This window comes from Leguminivora glycinivorella, chromosome 9 (assembly GCF_023078275.1).
Source record: "Leguminivora glycinivorella isolate SPB_JAAS2020 chromosome 9, LegGlyc_1.1, whole genome shotgun sequence".
Classification (NCBI taxonomy): domain Eukaryota; kingdom Metazoa; phylum Arthropoda; class Insecta; order Lepidoptera; family Tortricidae; genus Leguminivora; species Leguminivora glycinivorella.
Genome location: NC_062979.1, coordinates 5000708 through 5022937, shown reverse-complemented (window position 1 = coordinate 5022937; position 22230 = coordinate 5000708). Strand labels below are relative to the sequence as shown.

The 22230-nt window shown below is 37.5% G+C and overlaps 1 protein-coding gene across 3 annotated transcripts in view; it reads left to right on the top strand.

Annotated features, from left to right (window-relative positions):
- LOC125229548 (serine proteinase stubble-like) overlaps positions 1 to 22230 on the top strand; it is a 303951-nt gene that overhangs the window by 182630 nt on the left and 99091 nt on the right. The window lies entirely within an intron of this gene.

Below are 22230 nucleotides of genomic sequence, written 5' to 3'. Positions count from 1 at the left end.
TAAATAAATAAATATTAGGGACACCTTACACAGATCTATTTAGCCCCAAACTAAGCATAGCTTGTACTATGGGTGCTAAGCGACGATATACATACTTAAATAGATAAATACATACTTATATACATAGAAAACATCCATGACTCAGGAACAAATATCTGTTGCTCATCACACAAATAAATGCCCTTTACCGGGATTCGTACCCAGGACCGCGGCTCAGCAGGCAGGGTCACTACCGACTGAGCCAGACCGGTCGTCTTTGGAGTTTTATTTCTTTCTTCATGTTATTTCGAGTTTTATTACTTCGTTCAATTTTTAATTTGTTTTAACACTGCTCATTAATTGTTAATTTACATAAAACACCTGTTCGTAAACTTACAAAAGGATTCAAATAAATCTCAACACTAAAGCCAAAGTAGGGCAACCTGAATTATAGTCACAATAAATTCGGCCCGGACCACCGGGCACCTCGTTTAAAAAACTATGCATTTCGTGAGATAACCCCACTTTATATGCGCGATCTGCATAAAAATGCATCGAAATTTATGCTTTATGGCAAAGAAATTTTGCATGTGCCATTTATTGTAGGTTAAATGAATTTTAAACGATAAATTAATGTTGTTTTTGAAAGTTATAGTCTCTGTTTCAGCTGGGTGTAAAACGTTTCGTGTATTCAGATGTTCTTTTCTTGCAATTCTTGCAAAGTCTGGTGAACCGGTTGCCTAGCCAATAATATGATAATTACTTGCACTACGATTAGGAAGCGCTTTCTAGGTATATCTGTATCAGTAATATATTAGTGCCATTATGGCAGTTACGTTTCGCATTCAAAGGAGCATAAGCGATTAGTATTTTGGCTACGCAAGTACGCACCCGATTTAGGTTCTGTAATTATAATTTTTTAATCACTGGTAATGTATATATGTTTTTGTGTGGACAAAACAAAAAAGAATGATCTATACGGTACGATATTTGACTGAGTTTCATTCAGTATTTGATCAAACGGCTGAATTCGATGCAATGTCAACATTCCGCAATGTAACTAAAATTATATGTGAATACACACGCCGTGTAAATGGGTCATCAATGAAATAAATCCCGTTTATTTTATATATAAAAGCTATACATGATAATGGCGATAAATATTTAGCTGTACAGATATTTTAATAACCTACTCGCACTAATACTCCTTCCGACAATGTATTATGCAAACCCCTTTAGCGTCGGAAAAGCGTGTCAAATGTCACTTTCGTTGACCGCCGGTAATGTATGCACGCACCATACGCGCGTGCGCCGTGAGAATCGGCCCGCGCATCGCTTGGTAAATAAAAAGGTGATATTTATGATTTTACTTACGGGTATTTTATTTATTTAACTATACTTTATTGGTTATCAACATCTTTGAAATTTCGATTTTAGAGATTTTAACGCAATATCTTTACATGTTTTCCTTATTTATTTTTTAACATTTAGGTACATACATACAGATAATTATTTTATTTAATTACTTCATTTGGCACATTTCGTCGCAAAATCTCAATTTTAGCGATTTCTACGCAATATTTTTTCATCATACTATTTTGCTTTGAATAGACAGACAGATGGACGGACAACAAAATGAAACTAAAAGATTCAGTTTTAATTTTTTTGAAGTACCTAGTACCTACATTGTTATAAAAATAAAATAAATATTATAGGACATTCTTACACAGATTGACTGAGGCCCACGGTAAGCTCAAGAAGGCTTGTGTTGTGGGTACTCAGACAACGATATATATATATAACATATAAATACTTATATAAAAAACATCCATGACTCAGGAACAAATATCTGTGCTCATCACACAAATAAATGCCTTACCGGAATTCGAACCCGGGACCGCTGCGCAGCAGGCAAGGTCACTACCGACTGCGCCAGACCGGTCGTCAAATCGTGGTCGTGTTATGTAGGTCTTCCATTTTAATCCATTCAAGACTGTGATATAAAAACAGATGTACGGATTTGTTGAAACTATTACGGTTCTGTTTTCGCCATTCTACAGAAAGTAGGGAAACCTAAAAATCTCATCACGATGTAAGAAATCGAGGAACCCTTTCATCAGTGAATTTTAACATTGTAATTGTAGCTTCAGTGTAACTTTTGCCATGATTACCTACTGTTATCATTAGACGAATTGTGCGCTTGTCCGTGACTGTCCTATTAGTATAAAATACTCCAAAGTTTGACTGACTGACTCATGTTTTTCCAAATAGATACAATATATAATTTTGCAAATGGTGTTGGATTGTTTTTTTTCCAATGGATTGTGTTACTGACGATTTTGGCAATTCCATAATAATATTTCTTAGTATATTTTATAGATAAACTATTTTTTATTATTTTTTTTTTATTATAAATGGGCTTACTCTTGGTCAGCACAGACTAGCCAAAGGCAAAGACGCGGCCTACGATGGAGTGAGCTCGCCCAGAAGATGCCTGTTCACTCTTGATTTGAAGGTTGCCGGGTTATATGAGCTCGGAAATATAGCCACTCCTTGGCAGTGCGCATAAGAAAAGAAGAAGCAAAGCGCTTCGTACGAATTCGCGGAATATCTACCAAGTAAGGATGGAAACCGGCCGTGCTCGGAAGTCTAAGAGTCCGATGGTAACTATTTTAAATAAAATAAAAAAATCTTAGTAAGAGTTACAATTTCGCCAACATTTTCCCCACTTGCGAATTGTACCACTATTTATACAATACTCTCCCAACAGGTGTACAGTCAGATCAAGATGGCGAAATGGTACATAAACATAGCGGTCGACGCCGAGTTTATCTAATCTCATTTGGTGAAATGGCGTGATTTCAATTGTGCGTCTTTTAGTTGTGGGACACAATGATTTAGCGGTCGGCGAGCATTTTCCATCACTAGAGTCTAGGCACTCTAGCGATAGCGGCTAATTTCTTATTTCCTTATAATAGGGATGACGACTAGGTACATAAAAAAAATGGCATTCTGTTTAGATCGTCCAAAAATACTGAACACGTATTTTTCGCTTTTTCTAATTAATGAAAAAAATACAAAGATATAAAGCATCAATGTTCTGGAGTGGGGGCTTGTGACGTCACTTCTAAGTAAAAATTGTACCTAGGCGTGACGTCACGCGAAATTCAACGCACTGTACCGTCGTCATTTTTTGTTTACGAGAAAAAATAAATAATACGTGTCTAAAGTTCTTTGATAATCTAACTGACAGACTAATTCGTTTTTTTTAGTCGTCTTGCCTAAGCGGTGTTGTCCTAGCGTTAATACCGTGTGAACCTAAAATCAAGAGGTGGCGCGTTCAAATCCCAGTTCGTATTTAAGTAATTAGAAAATATTTAATTCTTCTTCAACCTAGCACCAGGGTCCTTTCCTGCTCAGTCTTCTCCACTTTGTCTGGTCTTCGGCATCCTCAGGTGTGAGATTGTTTTCTTGCATATCCGCTGTCACGACGCGACGTCCAGCCAGCGCTTCTTAGACCTACCGCGGCCAGGGCCTTGGACAGCGAGATTGAAAATTATTTAAATTTTGGAATTTAAACTCATCATCATCATCATCATTCCCTTGCCCTTTTCCCATTATTTGGGGTCGGCGCAGCAGATCATCTTCCTCCATTTCTCTCTATCAGCCGTCATTTCCATACTAATACCTTTCACTCATATCGTTGTTCACACATTCCATCCATCTTTTCTTAGGCCTTCCACTACCATTGTATCTATCCACTTTCATATTTACCACTCTAAATTGAATTTAAACTAAGTATATAATTTAATAGCGTGGAAACGCGGCAAGTGTGATGGGCACTTTTGCGTCGGGAACGATGCGGGGTGGGTTGTTTGACTAATTTAGGTAGTTTTTTAAGGTTTTTTATTGTTAAGGTTTTTTTTTATTAGTATTATGTTTTAAACCTAGTATTAAATAGTTAAGTATTATACGTGTAAACCTAAAATCTTATGTTCATGTCAATAAAATAAATTTGTTTATTTAATAGCTATCTGAAATCTAAAAATGGCTCTTGAGATATTCAACCAAGTATGCTGGCGATATTTCTTCGCTGTATCGCAAGGCATCAGCATATTGCAGCGTTGTACCAGAGAGTCTCCAGTTCTTCGTCGTCGCATCACGATTTCTGTAAACGAAATTGTGCGCGCTGGGACTCCAAAGTTAAGTATTTCAAAGGCAAATAGTGGGAAACGGCAGTCTTCACTGATTCTACCCTACGCTAGCGCGGAATAAACAAGTTGCAAAGTGAGCTCCTCAATAAACTCAAATTTTAAGTGTTTAAAACAAGTATTGAAGTCAATTTTTGTGCTTGAGTTATAGTTTCTCATTGGCATTAGCAGATTGATATAATGTGAACCTCGGAAAGTGAGAATTAAACAAGTAATCAACGTAATAACACCGCCTGTGTAACAAAGCAAAATGTCTAGAAAAACGTCGTAAGTCCTCAAGATTTCATGGCGCTTACGCCCTTCTAGCGGACAACTTTTCTCTGCGAATGTTATCGATGCCAGCTGTTTGATACGAATGTGAAATCGAGGTGTGTACTTGGCTGGAACTAGCTATTCTCGTTACAATATTAGTAAGCAAAATAAGTGTTTGTTTTTACTACGCTGCCGCCACTACTAAACAGTAAAAATGCTTAGTGACGCACGCAAATCTTGGGGATGCTGTGACAATAAGGGCGTTGATGAATCACGGTTCATCAGTTGTGCCAAATGTATGATGTCATTTCACATAGCTTGTGTATGGACCCAGGGCTCTGAGCCTGAACCCACTGCAATAGAAAACTGGACTTGCCCGACATGCATGTCAAGTGTACCTAAAGTAGTCAAAGATGACTCGACTCCCGTACGAAACGTCACTACTACTAGAGGAAACAAGAGGCCGGCCCTAAATTCTCCCCCTGCAGCTGACGCGGCCGTCACAGCTGATGATGTGCGTACTATAGTCCAGGATTTACTACAGCAAGAGCTGAAGAACGCCATAAAAGAAATTAACTGCACGTTGCGGAAAACTATCGAGGACCAATTGGAACCAATAAAAAAGGAAATAAATGAAATGAAAATTTCAATGGATTTCATGAGTACTAGATATGATGAAATACAAATTGAATTAGGCGCCACCAAGAGCAAAATCACTGAAATTCAAAAAGACCGTGAATCTTTTCAATCCCGCATTGCCTGTCTGGAAGACCAGTTAAGAGATGTCCAAATGAGCTCGCGCACGTCCATGGTGGAAATAAGAAACGTTCCTAACAAAACAAATGAATCCTCAGCCGAGCTCGCACAGGCTGTAACTAAAATTGGTACAGCATTAGATATTATTATCCAGCCGACAGAAATCCGGGACGTGTACCGTCTTCCTGCAAAACCTGGTAACAACAAAACCATCATTGCGGACTTTAACTCGGTCCAAACTAAAGAAAGCCTCCTTAGCGCTGTCCGCGCGTACAATAACGGTAAGCCAGCTGCTGAAAAACTCAATGCAAAAGTTTTTGAAACAAACGCTGATCCTACGCCCATCTACGTCAGCGATTACCTCCCACCAAGTAAGCGACGACTGTACCTGAAGGCCCGATATTTTAAGAAGACACACGAGTACGAGTTCTGCTGGACCAGCAACGGCAACATTTTCCTGCGTAAAAACAAAGACTCTAAATATATTCAAATTAACTCTGAACAATGCCTAAACAACCTGCATTCTGAGTAGGTACGATAAGGATTTACAGTATCATTATTATTGTAACTTTTTTTTTTTTTTTGTTTTGTTTCTTTAACCTAATTTGTAATACGTAATATTGTAAAAAAATCAAGTCAGGTTTCTGGTTCTTGATATAAGTGCATACCTGGTTCCCGCTTGTCGTTGAAGGTATTACTTACATATTTATTTTTCTTTATGTGTCTATTGTAAAATATAAATACCTTCAGTTATTCTTCATATTCTATTTTTTTTTTTTTTTTCATTGTTAATTCATTGAGTAATTACAAGCCACTAATAACATAACATATACATCAACACTTTAACACTTCCTCACCATACCAAAAAAAAAAAATTCTTATTCACGTCGTACATTAAAATAGTATTAAAAAAAAAATCATAAATAACCCATTAAATAAAAAAATAAAAAACTAAATAAACTCAATAATGACTGATATTGACTTTACTGCAACCGAAATAGACGCGTTCAGTGTCTCGAACTCATATGTTTGCAAACCTGATACTTGTATCAACTATGTTAAACAGACTAGGAAACCGCTCAATATAATCCATATGAATATTCGAAGCATCCATAAAAATATTGATGAATTTAAAGTTTTGCTTAAATTGCTAAAAATCAACTATGACGTCATAATTTTCTCAGAATGCTGGCTAAATAAGTACTCAGTAATTCCACACATCAATGGATATTCTTCTGTACATACTATGAACAATGCAAACCAGAACGATGGAGTTGTCATATTTACAAAAGAGTATTTTCAGTGCAAAATTTATCAACCTCCGTTTGCCGACGCAAACTGTCTTGTCTGCACGGTCAAAAACAATATAGCTATAATTGCTATATACCGATCTCCATCGATTAGGTGTCTGGATAACTTCTTTAATAGTCTAAGTAATGTATTATCGTCCCTCTCCTCTTTCAAAAAAATAATTATAATTGGCGATCTTAACATAGACATAAAACCTAACAATACTGATAGCCGCTCATCTGAATATCTTAATTTTATGGCATTGCATGGCCTGCTACCTGCTCATTTATATCCGACTAGATATGAAAACTGCTTGGATCATGTTTTTCTTAGATCTGATACACCAGCTACAACTATTGTTATCGAATCCTTCATAACAGACCATACTCCCGTCATGCTCACTATTGAAACAAATTCAACAAGCCCCAAAGCCAATGATACGTGCACCAGAGTTGATCATAACGCGATTCGCCTGGACATTGACACAGCCGATTTCTCATCTGTATTAGCAGCAACTGACCCCAATACCGCGACTAACCTACTTCTTACTGTCCTTAGTGAGATAGTTAAAAAACACACAAAAATAATAAAAATACCCAAAAAGAATAGAAATATTAAACCATGGATCACCCCCGGTCTGCTACGCTGCATCAGAAATCGAGACAATCTACATCTAAAATCTAAAAAATCACCAGAAAATTTAACCCTCAAGGTTACTTACACTAGATATCGGAACTTTTGCAACAAACTACTAAGAAAACTAAAAATAGAGTATGAAAGAAATGAGTTCAGTAAGTGCAAAAATAATCCCAAAGCAACATGGAAAGTCATAAAATCAATCACCCATACAAAACGCCCCTTCTCCTCTCCCAATGATTTACTATATTCCTCTGGCACACCTAGGGAGACTATTAATTCAATGAATATGTTCTTTGCCAGTATTGGCACAACTTTGGCTACCAATATTAGATCTGGTTCTTCTCCCTCAACTTTTACCCTTCGACCAATTTTATCTCAATGTAACTCCCTGGTTTTGCTTGAGGTTAGTGAAAGAGACATAGCAAATATTATTAAAAAACTACGCAGTGACTGTGCCACCGGTTGGGACGGTGTTTCAACTTCAATGTTAAAAAACTCGCTTTGACCCTTGTCCCTGTTATTACAAATATTTGTAACACCTCGATTCGTACGGGTACCTTTCCTCGTCAATTTAAAAGAGCTGTAGTGCATCCCATATATAAAAGTGGCGATCGCACTAACTTTAATAATTATAGACCGATTTCCATCCTACCTGCCATGTCTAAGATTTTGGAGAGAATCATGAACACTGCACTAGTTAGCTTCCTGGAACGCCACAACCTCATAGCAGATAACCAGTTCGGCTTCCGCGCAGGGAAGTCAACTGAAGATGCAGTTGCAGAACTCACTACCTTCTTAACACATCACCTTGACCAAAAACGCCGGTGTCTAGGCATTTTTCTTGATCTCTCCAAGGCCTTCGACACAGTGTCGGTTCCTAACCTTCTTCTCAAATTAGAACACCTGGGTATCCGAGGTACCACCTTAGATATGTTCCGCGATTATTTATCTGATAGGACTCAATCACTAAAACTGTGCTCTTACACGAGCAACGAAGAACCAATTAGCTACGGCGTTCCCCAGGGCAGCATTTTGGGCCCGACGCTCTTTCTTATATATGTGAACGAATTGTGTAAGCTGTCACTAACAAATTGCAAAATCATCGCATATGCCGATGACACTGCCTTGCTATTTCATGGTTCTAACTGGGACGAAGCCAAAATGCACGCAGAAAGAGGTCTAAGAACTGTAATGCAGTGGCTTAAGGAGAATCTTCTCACCCTTAATCTTGACAAAACCAAAGTCATACCTTTCGCCATTGCCAAATCATCCCTACCCTCTCAATTATTTGCAATACAAAGCCACATATGTCAATCCCCTTCCTCTAACTGCCTATGTCCATCTCTTGCTCTGGCCTCCAGCATAAAGTATCTTGGAGTTGTGATCGATCAAAAATTGAATTGGCATGACCACATAAACTCGGTGACAAGTCGGGTCAGGAAACTGATGTACATCTTTAGGCAACTCCGTCATTCAGCCGACACCAAAATTCTGATGATGGTATATAAATCTTTATGCCAAAATCTTGTCACTTATTGTTTACCACTGTGGGGAGCAGCCGGTAAGACATCCATGCTAGCTATAGAACGCGCACAGAGAGCAGTGCTAAAAGTGGCAACGTCCAAACCATATAGATATCCTACCGCACAATTATATGCTGACTGCAATGTCCTAACAGTTAGGCAATTATATATTCTTCGCGCTATTCTGCGACGACATCGTCACCTCCCTCTGAGTGCTAATGTATTAAGCAAGCGTAGTAAGCAAATCTGTTGTCCGGTGGTTCTCCAGAGAACTGTATTTGCTAATCACCAATACATATCTACTAGTGCCCGCGTTTATAACAAAATAAATAAACAACTAAACATATACCCTCTAAACCATTACAATTGTAAAGTTAAAATAAGTGCCTTCTTACAAACACTAACATACCAGGACACCGAAAACCTTTTATCATGCTTAAAATAATAATCCTAAAAGTACAACGTGTTAAGCTCCCTATACACCCGTCCCGTCCCCCTCCTACACATTACTTACGACACACACACACACACACACACACACACACACACACACACACACACACACACACACAACACACACACACACACACACACACATACACACTGACTGTTATGGCCTAACTCATAATGACACATGCCATTTAATTTAGTAGGCTTCCTTCTCTTTTCCTTTCTGTATTGTCTTGATCCTTCTTTTTACCTTTTGTTTTATATACCTACTTACTACTGTTTAAGATTTCCTATTGCTCTTTTTTTTTTTTTTTTTTTTTTTTCTTTCTCTAAGATTAATTGTTATTTTTCCAAAGTGCTATATTTAAAGTGTTATATTTTCCTATTGCTGTTACCACCGTTACCAATTTAAGAGCTCACACCTTAGTAGGAAGAATCACTGACTCCCGAGTCACAGGCTTGACCTAGTTCGGGAGGCAGAGGCTCAACCCCTTACCTAATTGTGTTACAAACCTAATACATAAGTATGTTTCGTGTTACTATCATTATATATGAAATGTAATGTATGGTTTAAAGCAATAAATATTTTTCATTTTCTTTTTCATTTTCATTCAGCGTGGTAGATATGGTGGGCAAGTACCTACTAAAAAAGTTAAGTGATATATCGATTAAAGAAAATAGGCTTGCTATTTTTGTATAATAATTAGCTATTTCAATCATACCTATTTGACAAAATATAGTGGGATCTTAGTGGAAAATGTTGTTATTAAAAACCTTAATGTTAAACCTAGGTAGTTAGATATGTACCGAAAAGGTACCTGACTATAGTCCCAATTGAACTTGAATAGGTTTGCTTTAAGTAAGTTTTTTTATTTGCATAAAATAGTGTACAGCAGGATTTTGAGCGTTTTCACATTACCCGTATATCAGTTTTCATATCCTATACACATACTAAAGGCACTATCTTTGACATCTTTGACATCCGATATTGGATCGAACAGTCACGCCTGAGACGGCTAAAATACTTCAAACCAATTGGATACATTGGTTACCTACTATAAAAAAACCGGCCAAGAGCGTGTCGGGCCACGCTCAGTGTAGGGTTCCGTAGTTTTTCGTATTTTTCTCAAAAACTACTAAACCTATCAAGTTCAAAACAATTTTCCTAGAAAGTCTTTATAAAGTTCTACTTTTGTAATTTTTTTCATATTTTTTAAACATATGGTTCAAAAGTTAGAGGGGGGGGGGGACGCACTTTTTTTCCTTTAGGAGCGATTATTTCCGAAAATATTCTTTGTTGGCGTGATTGATATACATATTGGTACCAAATTTCAGCTTTCTAGTGCTAACGGTTACTGAGATTATCCGCGGACGGAAGGAAGGACGGACGGACGGACGGACGGACGGACAGACAGACATGGCGAAACTAGTTGACTACGGAACCCTAAAAACCGGCCAAGAGCGCGTGTCGGGCAACGCTCAGTGTAGGGTTCCGTAATTTCCCGTATTTTTGTAAAAACGGTTCAACCTATCAAGATTAAAATAATTTTCCTAGAAAGTCTTTACTTTTGTGATTTTTTTATTTTTTTAACGGTTCAAAAGTTAGAGGGGGGGGGACACTTTTTTTTACTTTAGGAGCGATTATTTCCGAAAATATTAATTTTATCAAAAAATGATTTTCGTTAACCCCTATTCATTTTTAACCGACTTCAAAAAAGGAGGAGGTTCTCAATTCGACTGAATGTTTTTTTTTTTTTTTTTTTGTATGTATGTTACTCGATATCTCCGAGAATCCTGGATCGATTTTGAAAATTTTTTTTTTGATCGAACGGGTATAACCCCGAGATGGTCCCATTGACACCAAGTCAGGGTCTGATGATGGTATCTTGGAGAAATCGAGGGAACTCTTCAAATGTTATAGGCACATGTAAGGTTTTTAGTGTATTTTTCAAAGGCGTAAATACTGGTGTACCAGTATTTACGCCTGACGGTAGTAATTTTATGTGGCTGAGCTGATGATGGAAGGTCAACTCCTCAATGGTTAGGAGTTAAAGGATAATTCTTTCACTACTGTACATATATTCGGACTGATACATATAATATCACTAGGAACCACTAAAAATCAACAAATAAATTAACTTTTTAACAAAAAATAAAACCGCCTTCAAAAATAAGCGCGTTACAAAACACGGAGAAACTAAAAAGCCAAAAATAACAAACCTTTGAATTCAGATTTCTTATCAGATTGCAATAATCTAAACATCCAAATTATAAACAAATCAATTATTTTTGAAGGCGGGGCCAGCCTGCGTATGGTTGGGAGGGGCAAACAGGTCTGGTACCGACTTCAAAAATAATTGATTTGTTTATAATTTGGATGTTTAGATTATTGCAATCTGATAAGAAATCTGAATTCAAAGGTTTGTTATTTTTGGCTTTTTAGTTTCTCCGTGTTTTGTAACGCGCTTATTTTTGAAGGCGGTTTTATTTTTTGTTAAAAAGTTAATTAAAAACCTATCCAACAATATATCACACGTTGGGGTTGGGATGAAAAAAAAATTTTTCCACTTTTTATTTTACCACTTTGTCGGTGTGATTGATATACATTGGTACCTACCAAATTTCAGCTTTCTAGTGCTAACGGTCACTGAGATTATCCGCGGACGGACGGACTGATGGACTGACGGATAGACGGACAGACGGACGGACGGACGGACGGACGGACGGACGGACGGACGGACGGACGGACGGACGGACAGACATGGCGAAACTATAAGGGTTCTAGTTGACTACGGAACCCTAAAAACGGACATTATACACATTATAGGATGCATAATGCCCGTGTGTCTCGGTCAACTATAATATGATAATGTATCTTAGATTCAATTAACTAGGGCCGGCCGGGCATGTTCATCAGTCCGCTTAATAAAATAATTTATTGCTCGCCGCCTGTCACTGGCGATAGGGTGAGAGTGCCTATTGTGAGACACGACTCATAGGGAAATGGCCAGGTTGAAGGGTATGTTAAGTTCACTTGGTGATAATAAATGGGATTAAATATTCAAAAATCTCTAAAGGAATTTCTAAAATAATGAGACAAAAAGAGAAATAGACAAAGCTGTTAGGTCATTCAAGTCATTTTTTAGTAATTCCAGAAAAGTTTGTACATTTGGATCACGTCTCCGATTTTGATAAAAATTGGTAGGCTAATAGAGAGAGAGATGAAACTTTTCTTTTTTGTTACCGAAAATCTATAGAAATCTGGTAACAAAAAAGGAAGGTTTCATACAAACTACCTGGGACATTTTGGGAAACCTAGTGGATCTTGCTCAGCATCATGGACTCTATCAGCCTACCAATTTTTATCAAAATCGGAGACGTGATCCAAATGTACAAACTTTTCGGGAATCACTCTTTTGTATAAAATTTGGATATTTTGTAATTAGTAAATATTGAGCTTGTTTTGTGTTGTAGGTGCCAAGAACCTTGTCTTACAGCCCTACATGTCGTTCCCGGGAAAATTCTGTAATCAGTCTTGCCTGGGCTGGAAAATTTTAGTCCATTATAGGACGCATGTTCTCTATTCTTCTTCTTCCTCTTACCCTTATCCCACGTTATGTGGGGTCGGTACAACATGTCTTCTTCTTCCATTCTCTTCTATCTTTCGTCATCTCCTGCGGGGTACGCCCTAGCATTGTCATAGCACATATTCCATCTGTTGAACTCGTAGTCATGTTGTGTAGGATTTGGCATTATTATCTTTTTACGATCGGCCGCCTGCCAGACATCAACCCTCCTGGGTAATTCTTAGCTTAGAAGTATAGAAAGATAATTGAGGAAAGGAAAAGGAAGGATATTAAGGGCAAGGGTTTGGGATACTAGGGTCACGGAGACAGAGGGATGTGGGACACTAGCACTTAGAGCAGTCCGGGGTCGCGTAACCGGGCCATTTTTTTCAAAGTTGTCCACCCCACTTTTTTTCTAACATGGGTATTTTTTACGCGATTCATACTCAGAATCGAGAGCTCTTTCGATCCTGATAGGAGAAAAAAAATGTCCCAAGATTTCCATACATTTTTTCGAACCTTCCATTCCGTTACCGCCATACAAAATGTATGAAAAAAATGGTAACGGAATGGGAAAAAAGCCTTGGGACACTTTTTTTCTCCTATTAGGATTGAAAGATCTCGCGATTCTGAGTGGAAAACACATAAAAATTTCCAAATACAAAAAAAAAGTGAGGTAGACAACTTTGAAAAAAATCGCCCAACCATAGTGGTTCCAGTCAGTTACCGGACAGGTAACGTGATGGATCCACCCACTAGTCCCATTCATTACAGACCAACTCACCCTACGCCGTAAATACTAGACGCAGTACGAACTACTTTCTATGGATTCTTCTATATTACGTGAAAACTTGACGCGATCTCTAGTAATCATCGTATTTTACTATTTTATGAGTGTACAACGATAGATAGCTATAATTATGTTCTAGTGAAGTAATTATCAGATTCTGATAGAAATCCATATTGATGAGAATGTGGCAATTATAATGTTTGATATTAATAACCATGATTATTGACCGCAAGTGAATTATTTGATGTGTGTTTGCAAATAATAGTACATTACGATAAAAGTGCGTAAAAAGGAAGTTCGTAACTCGTGTCGACTTAAAACACTCCCTTCAGTCTTGTTTTAATTTATCGCAACTCGTTTCGAAATTCCATGTTTTCGCACTATGATTGTATTGTATTTACTATTTCTTTCATTTTCTTTCTTTCTTTTTGTACGGCTTAGTGTAACAGATTCTAAGCCTGTATGTAAACATATAAACACAACACAGGCCTAGAAAAGTTGAATGGATTAATCAATCATAGATTAATTCAAGAAGGACTGGTTCTAACTTGATATGTTAATGCCTACGACGACAATATCGATCAACAGTAATCGATGGAACGTCCGGATTCACTTAGTAATGGTTCTGTTGTATAGAGGGCGTTGCATAACAAAATAATGATGTATTGTTTGTGTTTACTGATTACTTAAGAAAAACTCGATATACATGTATATAACAAGCTATACGTAGTATTCAGTTATAGATCTAGTTGTAAGAATGTATTATGTAACAGAAAGAAACTAGTAACAATATGTATGACAGACATAACTTTGGACTAAAAACGTTGATGATAGGGTAAAGCAATCAGTCTATCTAATTCCAAATTAACACTTATTTAATAGTAATGAATAATATTATATTAAATATGCGTACATAATAGCCTTTCTTATATCGAAAATATTGAAGTAGCTTACATAAAAAATAAAAGTTTAAAAATTACGTAACAAAGATTAAACAAAGGTAAAATTGCAAATAAACAATTTCTACAAACATTTACATTACCAAGTGCAACGACGCGTGAGTATAGGTACTAATTGACTACAAACAAATAAATATTAACTAATTTCAATACAGAATACTCGTAGAAAACCATAAAATAATAAGCACGATTTCATAAACTGACGGTTTTCTAAACTCTCGTCTAATTTGCACATAATACCCACCCAGGCATTGAAGAAAGCTTCCTGATTCGCGGGACAATTGTACAAAATTGCAAAAGAATGCGACTATGTACATTTTTACAATCACATGTGTCATACCACTGCGACGGGCGATGACGCCCGGAAGTCTTGGGAGGCTGCGGCTGCGTGAAGAGCGGAAGCGATGCGATTTTGCGTTAGTAGTTATACAGTATTATGTAGTTAGTATCTCCAGTGCATAATAGTACATAGTTATTAAGTCTTTGTTGTATAGTCTACTACATATAAGAGTTTTGAATGTACCGGGATATATTAGACCGTGATAACCTTTTTAATTTTTGTCGAGCTGCCGATACAACTTCGACGCAGTTACATACGACCCACGATCCACGGAGTTTTTCGTGATCATGATACATGTAACTGCCTCGAAATATCGGGAGCTCGACAAAAATCAAAAAGGTTGTTGCGGTTTATATCCCGGTCAATATAAGTCTAATATATATGCTATTGTAAGTTTGTGTCTCATGGAATGGGAACTATTGGTTAAAGTATTAATTCTGTTTTTAGGTATGTAAACGTAGAAATTATCCATAAAAAATCTGAAATTTCATAATTTACCACATCTGTGAGTTACTTTGTCCAAGTTGGTCCTACTTCTATCTCCTAATGGATTCTTCCATTTTTTATACACCAGTACGATTTTTTATTACCTTCACACCTAGACGGTTCCGCTTTCCGCTACGCCTATCACCCATCCACAGCCTGTCATCCAGCAATTGACACGCGATGTCTAGCCGTTTCTACAACTCGAATTCTCACGGCGGAACCAGTTTCGCTCGTTTTTTAGAGCACCTTGTCGGTTTGTGAAAACCCTTTTCGAGTTGGACGCTGTGGATCACATGTTTATAGATGAAGCGTGGCGTGTAAAGAAACCTAGTCATTTGGCGCATTGGTAACAGTAATGGTAGTATTAAAAGACGGTCATTTCATTAGACTTATTGACTGGGCTATGAACCGTTGTCGAGCTCCCAATATTTCGACGCAGTTACATAAATATCGGGAAAAATCGGGAGCTCGACAAAAGTCAACACGGTAATCACGGTCTATATCCCGGTCAATATAAGTCTAATGAAATTAACCGTGAATCTTTAAAAATTCTCGGTCGTTTCAATTTCAAAGTTGGCCCATCGCGAGCTATATAAATATTTTTAAAGATATTGTCAAAAATGTATCGCATGAAGATTGTTTTTAGTATTTTGTTTCTAATAAACTCTTGCCAGCTTACAGATGAACCATATTTGAATATTTTCACAACTTTGCACCGAAACTCTAACTTTTATTTACCTAGTTATCTAACTTTTACCTATATTTACTAGAATAAGATTATAGTTGTACATTGTAGACGATTTAGGTGCTTATTTGAATAAAGAATGTTTTGAGCGACGAATTGACGTGATTTTTTAAGTGGAGATAGTTGAAGGGATGGAAAGTGACATAGGCTACATTTTGTCTCTTTCTAACGCGAGCGAAGCCGCGGGAAAAAGCTTACTAAATAAACTAAACATAAGTACATATATAAAAATTCTTATTTTTTTATACTACGTCGCTGGCAAACGAGCATACGGTCCGCCTGACGGAAAGCGGTCACCTTAACCTATGTAAAATAGTTTAAAGGGGAAGTGACGTCACATAGCTGATTCAGAGCTGCTACTATAACCAAAAAAATAGTACATATATTATTATAGTCTAATCAGTGGAAACTGTCAAAAAATTATTCAAACAAAAAAGTCTACATCATATTTGTTACGCCGCAAATAACTAAGAGACAGAGCTGTAAAATGGTTCTAAAGGCAAGATGTACATAACTGATGAAGTAAATCAAGCACAAGATAACACTTTTACAACGACCTCAAATATTTCTATAACTTCAATGCACACTCTATAATGTGTAATCTACGACGGGAAGTCACGTGGCGGGGCGATTGAACTAATTTCTGTTTTGCTTGTTGGAAAAAAAACCACTGAATAGGATGTGTGAGAAATGTGCTCTTCGTGTTAGGTCGGCGTTAACCTTTATGGCAAATGGCTGCGAAGGGTTGTTCGTGTTTTTGCAACAGTTGTTTTTATGAATGTTACATTTTAGCGTTTTTAGAATAGTCTCTGAGTTCTTTGTAAAATTATACCGAAAATTAAGAACACAGTGGCGATTGAGAAATTAAAATTCATTTTAGTGGTTGGATAATAGCTAGTAATACCTTTCAGTATAACAGACGCACGACCTTCTAATAAACGAAAAAAATTTCAACTGAAATGGATCCCCATTTCTCCCAAATATGCATGATTATTCAACATTTAAAAAGTTGACCAAAATTTTTAAACTTTCTGTCATAAAGGAAAATATCATCATTTGAATGTGTATAATCATAGGCATTCATATACGTACCACAAATGTGATGTTAATTGAAACTCGCCTATAGCTCGTTTTATAAAGCAGCGGTATTATATTAATATCTGTTACATAGGTCTCTTAGAAAAAATATTGTGTACAACGGTAGGATTTCAAAGAGCCCTTATACTATTGTACGTCGGTGTCAAACAAGCATACGGTCCGCCTGATGGAAAGCGGTCACCGTAGCCTATGAACGCAATTCAAGGAGTGTCTCATGCGCGTTTCCAACCCATTAGAAGCTTGTACACTCCCTTTTGCTGTGTTAAGTACTCAGTACTCAGCAAAAAAGAGTGTACAAGTTCCAAGGACGGTTCGGGTTGCCGACGACTCAAAGGACAATAGACGGAACAAATTAGTTCCGTAGATCCTTCTGTCAACAGCACACCGCACCCTCGTTAAGCTCTGACAGCCTTACTCACCGGCAGGGACACAACACTATATACAACACTTTATGTAACCGTTGCATAAAAAGTATATCAGTCGATCAGATGAGGGAGTGGGTTAACATGTAATATGCTCCTTTTCTCCACACGCACGGCGCAGAATCGCATTATCAGCGTTTCATCTGCATCAGCTTTCTAGACTGTCACGGCATGCCTCTGTTTGTCTGTGAAAATAATAATGTGTTTGTGCAAAAAATAATATGTTAGTATAAATTGTTTGAAGGACGTTTATTTTGGAGAAACATATATACATACAATCACGCCTGTATCTCATAAATGGGTAGGCAGAGCACATGAAACTACTAAAGTCTAAGTGCCACTCTTGGCAATAAAGGGGTAGAAAGAAAACGAAAATTGTGACATTGCAGTGACAGGTTGCCAGCCTCTCGCCTACGACACAATTTAACCCCACAGTCGACTTCTACGACACCCACGGTAAGAAAGGGGGTAGTGAAATTCTCACCACACGGGCAATAACTTTGTAAACATATCACTGTCAACCAATTGGAACCCTATGCTACTGCAGAACTATGTCATATAGTGACGTTCTAAATCAGATTATAAGACATACATATATCTCACTACTTTTCATTTTGACATGGTTGTAGAGTGGCCTAGTGGTTTCAATTGGTTGCATGACTTTACCAAAAGAAATTTCTGGTAAAGTTTATTCCTTATGATTAATTCGTAAACGTACATTGATATAAATGAATGGTATTCGCATGCAAACATTTACTAAAAAAACTTTGATAAACAATTCAGTGACATGTTTTCTCATTTCAGTAGTGAAATAGTATTTTTAATGCACTATTACGATTGCGCAGTCATTCATTCAGTCGGCTATAAAGATTATTTATGAAACCATTACTTAAAACGATAATTTCACGTCATGTTTGATAATACTTTATGTTAAGCTTTATGGGAATGCCCGTCGACAAATTATAAAAAAATGTCATAAAAATTCGTTTTATGGTTAATAAATAATGTAAAAAGTCAGCATTATTATTGGTCTTTCGCAACCAATTTTGTATAAGTACAAGAATTTAGTGTTATGATACTTTCCAAAGTAAAAACTTCTGTTAGATTTAAGGTTCTTGCATTTATGTCACAGATTACCTAGTTTTAAACCGTTTTGTTCATATTTAATGTGATTATTCTACAATCAATTTATATCAGGTCAATCAATATCAATCAATTTATACACACGCATAAAATAATATTTTAAAAGAGATTTTTCCTTTATTTGCATCTAGCAAATTATTCTGATTCCGCTCCGCTACGAAACTTCGTTTAAAATTCGAGATCGCTTGAGATGATTACGACAAAACCCCAAGCTACGAATGATTCCATTTCTTCATGCCATTTAAATAAATCAATTTTCCATCCAAACTTCTTAATACCTTCTGGATCAGAGTCGTCTCACGCTGAGCTAAGGCACTGGTCCCACTAGAAGAGTGAGCGATCACCTATCAGCGATTAAAACGAACAAAAATTAAAATTTTGAAAAAATCCTGACCCCGACATAGTAGACCGATTTTCATGAAACATGGCTAAGAACACTCGCGACTACCTCAGCTTTCAGACACAAAAAAAAACTAAATCTTAATCGGTTCATCCGTTCGGGAGCTACGATGCTACAGACAGACAGACACACATCACACAGACAGACAGACAGACAGACAGACAGACACATACATACATCTCTTATTCTTCTTAGTCGTATAGTCTTGTCAGAGTAGTCGTGGTCATTGGGGTCGTTGTGCTGCCTTTTTAATAGTTTCCCGCCATATTGCTCTATTTGCAGCGTTCCGCGCGCAGAGATTTAAGGGTGACCCGGTGAGAGCCCTCACTTGGTCTGTCCATCGCATTGAGGGGCGCAGTCTGGGTCTTGTACCGCCCACTCTTCCCTGAACAACAAGTCTCTCTATGAAGGAGTCTTCCCTACGTGTAACGTGACCGAAATAGCTAAGGGTGCGAGAGAGTGAACGACATCTGACAGTCTTTGTTTGACTTTGAGCTCCTGAAGAATAGACACATTAGTGCGCCACTGGGTCCACGAACCCGGCTTGGGAAAACTCGTGGGAAAGCATGTCCACAATATCCGGAGCATTCTTCTCCAGCACCACATTTCCCAAGCGTCAATGCGTTTTCGTTCACTCTCTACATACATACATACACACGTCTATACTTGGCGAACGAGTTATAGTTCGTCGCCGAGCGATAAACTATTATAAATCGCTCTCTCTCCCTCTCTCTCTCACTGTCTCATTTATTTACACGGGAGCGACATCTTTTGTTCATTTCTTATAATCTATCGCCGATACCTCGCACACGCTTTGGTGGGACCAGTGCTAAGTCGCACCATTTTTCGCTTTCTACCTTCTTACTTAGCATAAAATAAATCTTCTTAATCTGATTGCGGCACCGCGATTCATTTCTTCCTTTCGAGGTTTTTTCCACTTTCGTGTCGATTTTCTATCATTTATACTCATAAGGGAAAAAGAGATGAAAAAGTGAGTTTCGTAATTCAATTTGTTACTCATACAATTTAAAATATTCCATCTTATCGGCCTTAAAGGGCATTATGATAATGCTTTATGAGTTTTTGAGGTTATAAAGATTTTATCTTGTGCCCTTAGATTTATTGAGATGGATAGTGTTATGATATAAAATATATGTACATATGTTTTTCTACTCCCGTACTGTTATTCGTGAGTTACAAGGTCGTGCATAGAACTTTAAAACCCTACATAAAAGATGTCAGGACAAGTCTATCTAGTCTATACCCTGAAAACATTTAGTAGCAGTAGCACGATATAGCTGTTACAGTTCAGTAAATACATTGCTACCAACTTAACAAACCAATTCGCAGAGTCGAGACTCCTTCGTTTTCTGCTGTGTTGATTGGCGACGCGTCGAATCGCATTCAAATGTATGAGAACTCGATTCAACTCGGCTCGATTCGTCTTAGTGGCCAGGCTTCAAAGAACCATACCATAGACAATTTTATTTTCATGTTTGCACTCAAACTGCATATTCAAAATGGTAGGCGGTCCATTAGATAACTAAGATGACTGAAAGTAGGTATTTGTTGATTTATAATTTTCTTTCAAAATAAGTGCTTGGTCGTAGAAAAAGTATTGTATCCAACGGTGTTTAACTGAGTCAAAAATGCTCGTGGCGTCTTTATTAACAATTTTCGGCTTCGCCTCAAATTTTACCCACGCCACTCACCTTTTTTGACCTCTTTTAACCACCAGTTGCATAAAATTCTATTAAAGTAGTTTATTAACAGTAGGCATTTGGGTAGGTAATATCTTTTTAACCGACTTCAAAAAAGGAGGAGGTTCTCAATTCGTCTGAATGTTTTTTTTTGTAGATAATATTTATAGGTAATAGTTGTGACCCACAGCTTTAACGAAAAACATGCTCTTCAGTCCTACACAAAACTACTAGAAAGGCATGAGGACTTAATATTTCCGCCATTTGTAATTCTTCTTCTTTGCATTTTGCTACGGCGCATAAGAGCCTGGGGTCTGTTGCAGTTCATTCAGACACTACTTGTGCTAAAAATTAGACTACACTTTTAAATGAAATCTATATTTATATGAACATCCAGAGGTATAATATATTATAAATGGGAAAGTGTGTGTGTCTGTTTGTTTGTCCGTCTTTCACGGCAAAACGGAGCGACGTGATTTTTTAAGTGGAGATAGTTGAAAGGGTGGAGATATAGGCTACTTTTTGTCTCTTTCTAACGCGAGTGAAGCCGCGGGCAAAAGCTAGTATTTACATAATTATATAAGAAACTAATACTAAACTTAAAAGCTAGCTAATGTCTAAAATAGTCCCGTCAGGCATTGCACCAGGGATACTGGCGACATTTCCTCGCTGTATCGCAATGCTTATACGTTGTGCGAGGAAGTCGCCAGCTCTTCGGTCACCAGTTACTTCAACCAGACGCTTCACGATTTCTGTTAACAACCTGTTCGCGCTGGGACCCCATGGACCTAGAGTTTCTACGCCAAAAGGTACAAAAAGGTATTCTTTGCCAAGACTTTTGTATTTATTACGTTTCAAAATTTCGGCACTTTCCTTTACATAGATTTTATAACATTTATAATTAGTCGTACAACTTGGGTTTTGTTAGTCTGTGCATTTGCTCTTTTAGCATAGTAATACAAGGTATTAATCTAAGTAATATAATCACGATGTTAATAGTTCATAAAGGATACGCGCCTTAATAACCAGGATGGAAGGGCAGGTGGGGCTAATCCAGCACGATCTTAATTTGACAGGCCCATTTTGAGGAAATCGCCTCAATTGCTCAGTTTAATTTCACGCTATTAGCAGATTAGAGTTACGCGTTTCCGTTGGACTACGAATCCATACTAATATTATAAATCACCAGTTGGAAATGCTAGTGTGTCTTTGTATCTAATATTATAAATGGGGAAGTGTGTGTCTCTTTGTTTGTCCGTCTTTCACGGCAAAACGGAGCGACGAATTGACGTGATTTTTTTCAGTGGAGATAGTTGAAGGGATGGAGAGTGACATAGGCTACTTTTTGTCTCTCTCTAACGTGAGCGAAGCCGCAGGCAAAAGCTAGTATATTATAAATCTTAGGGGCTGCTGCTAATTATAACTTGGACTCGACTTTAGGCACTGGCCCACCGCGAGCTAGTAAACTATGAGCTATCGGC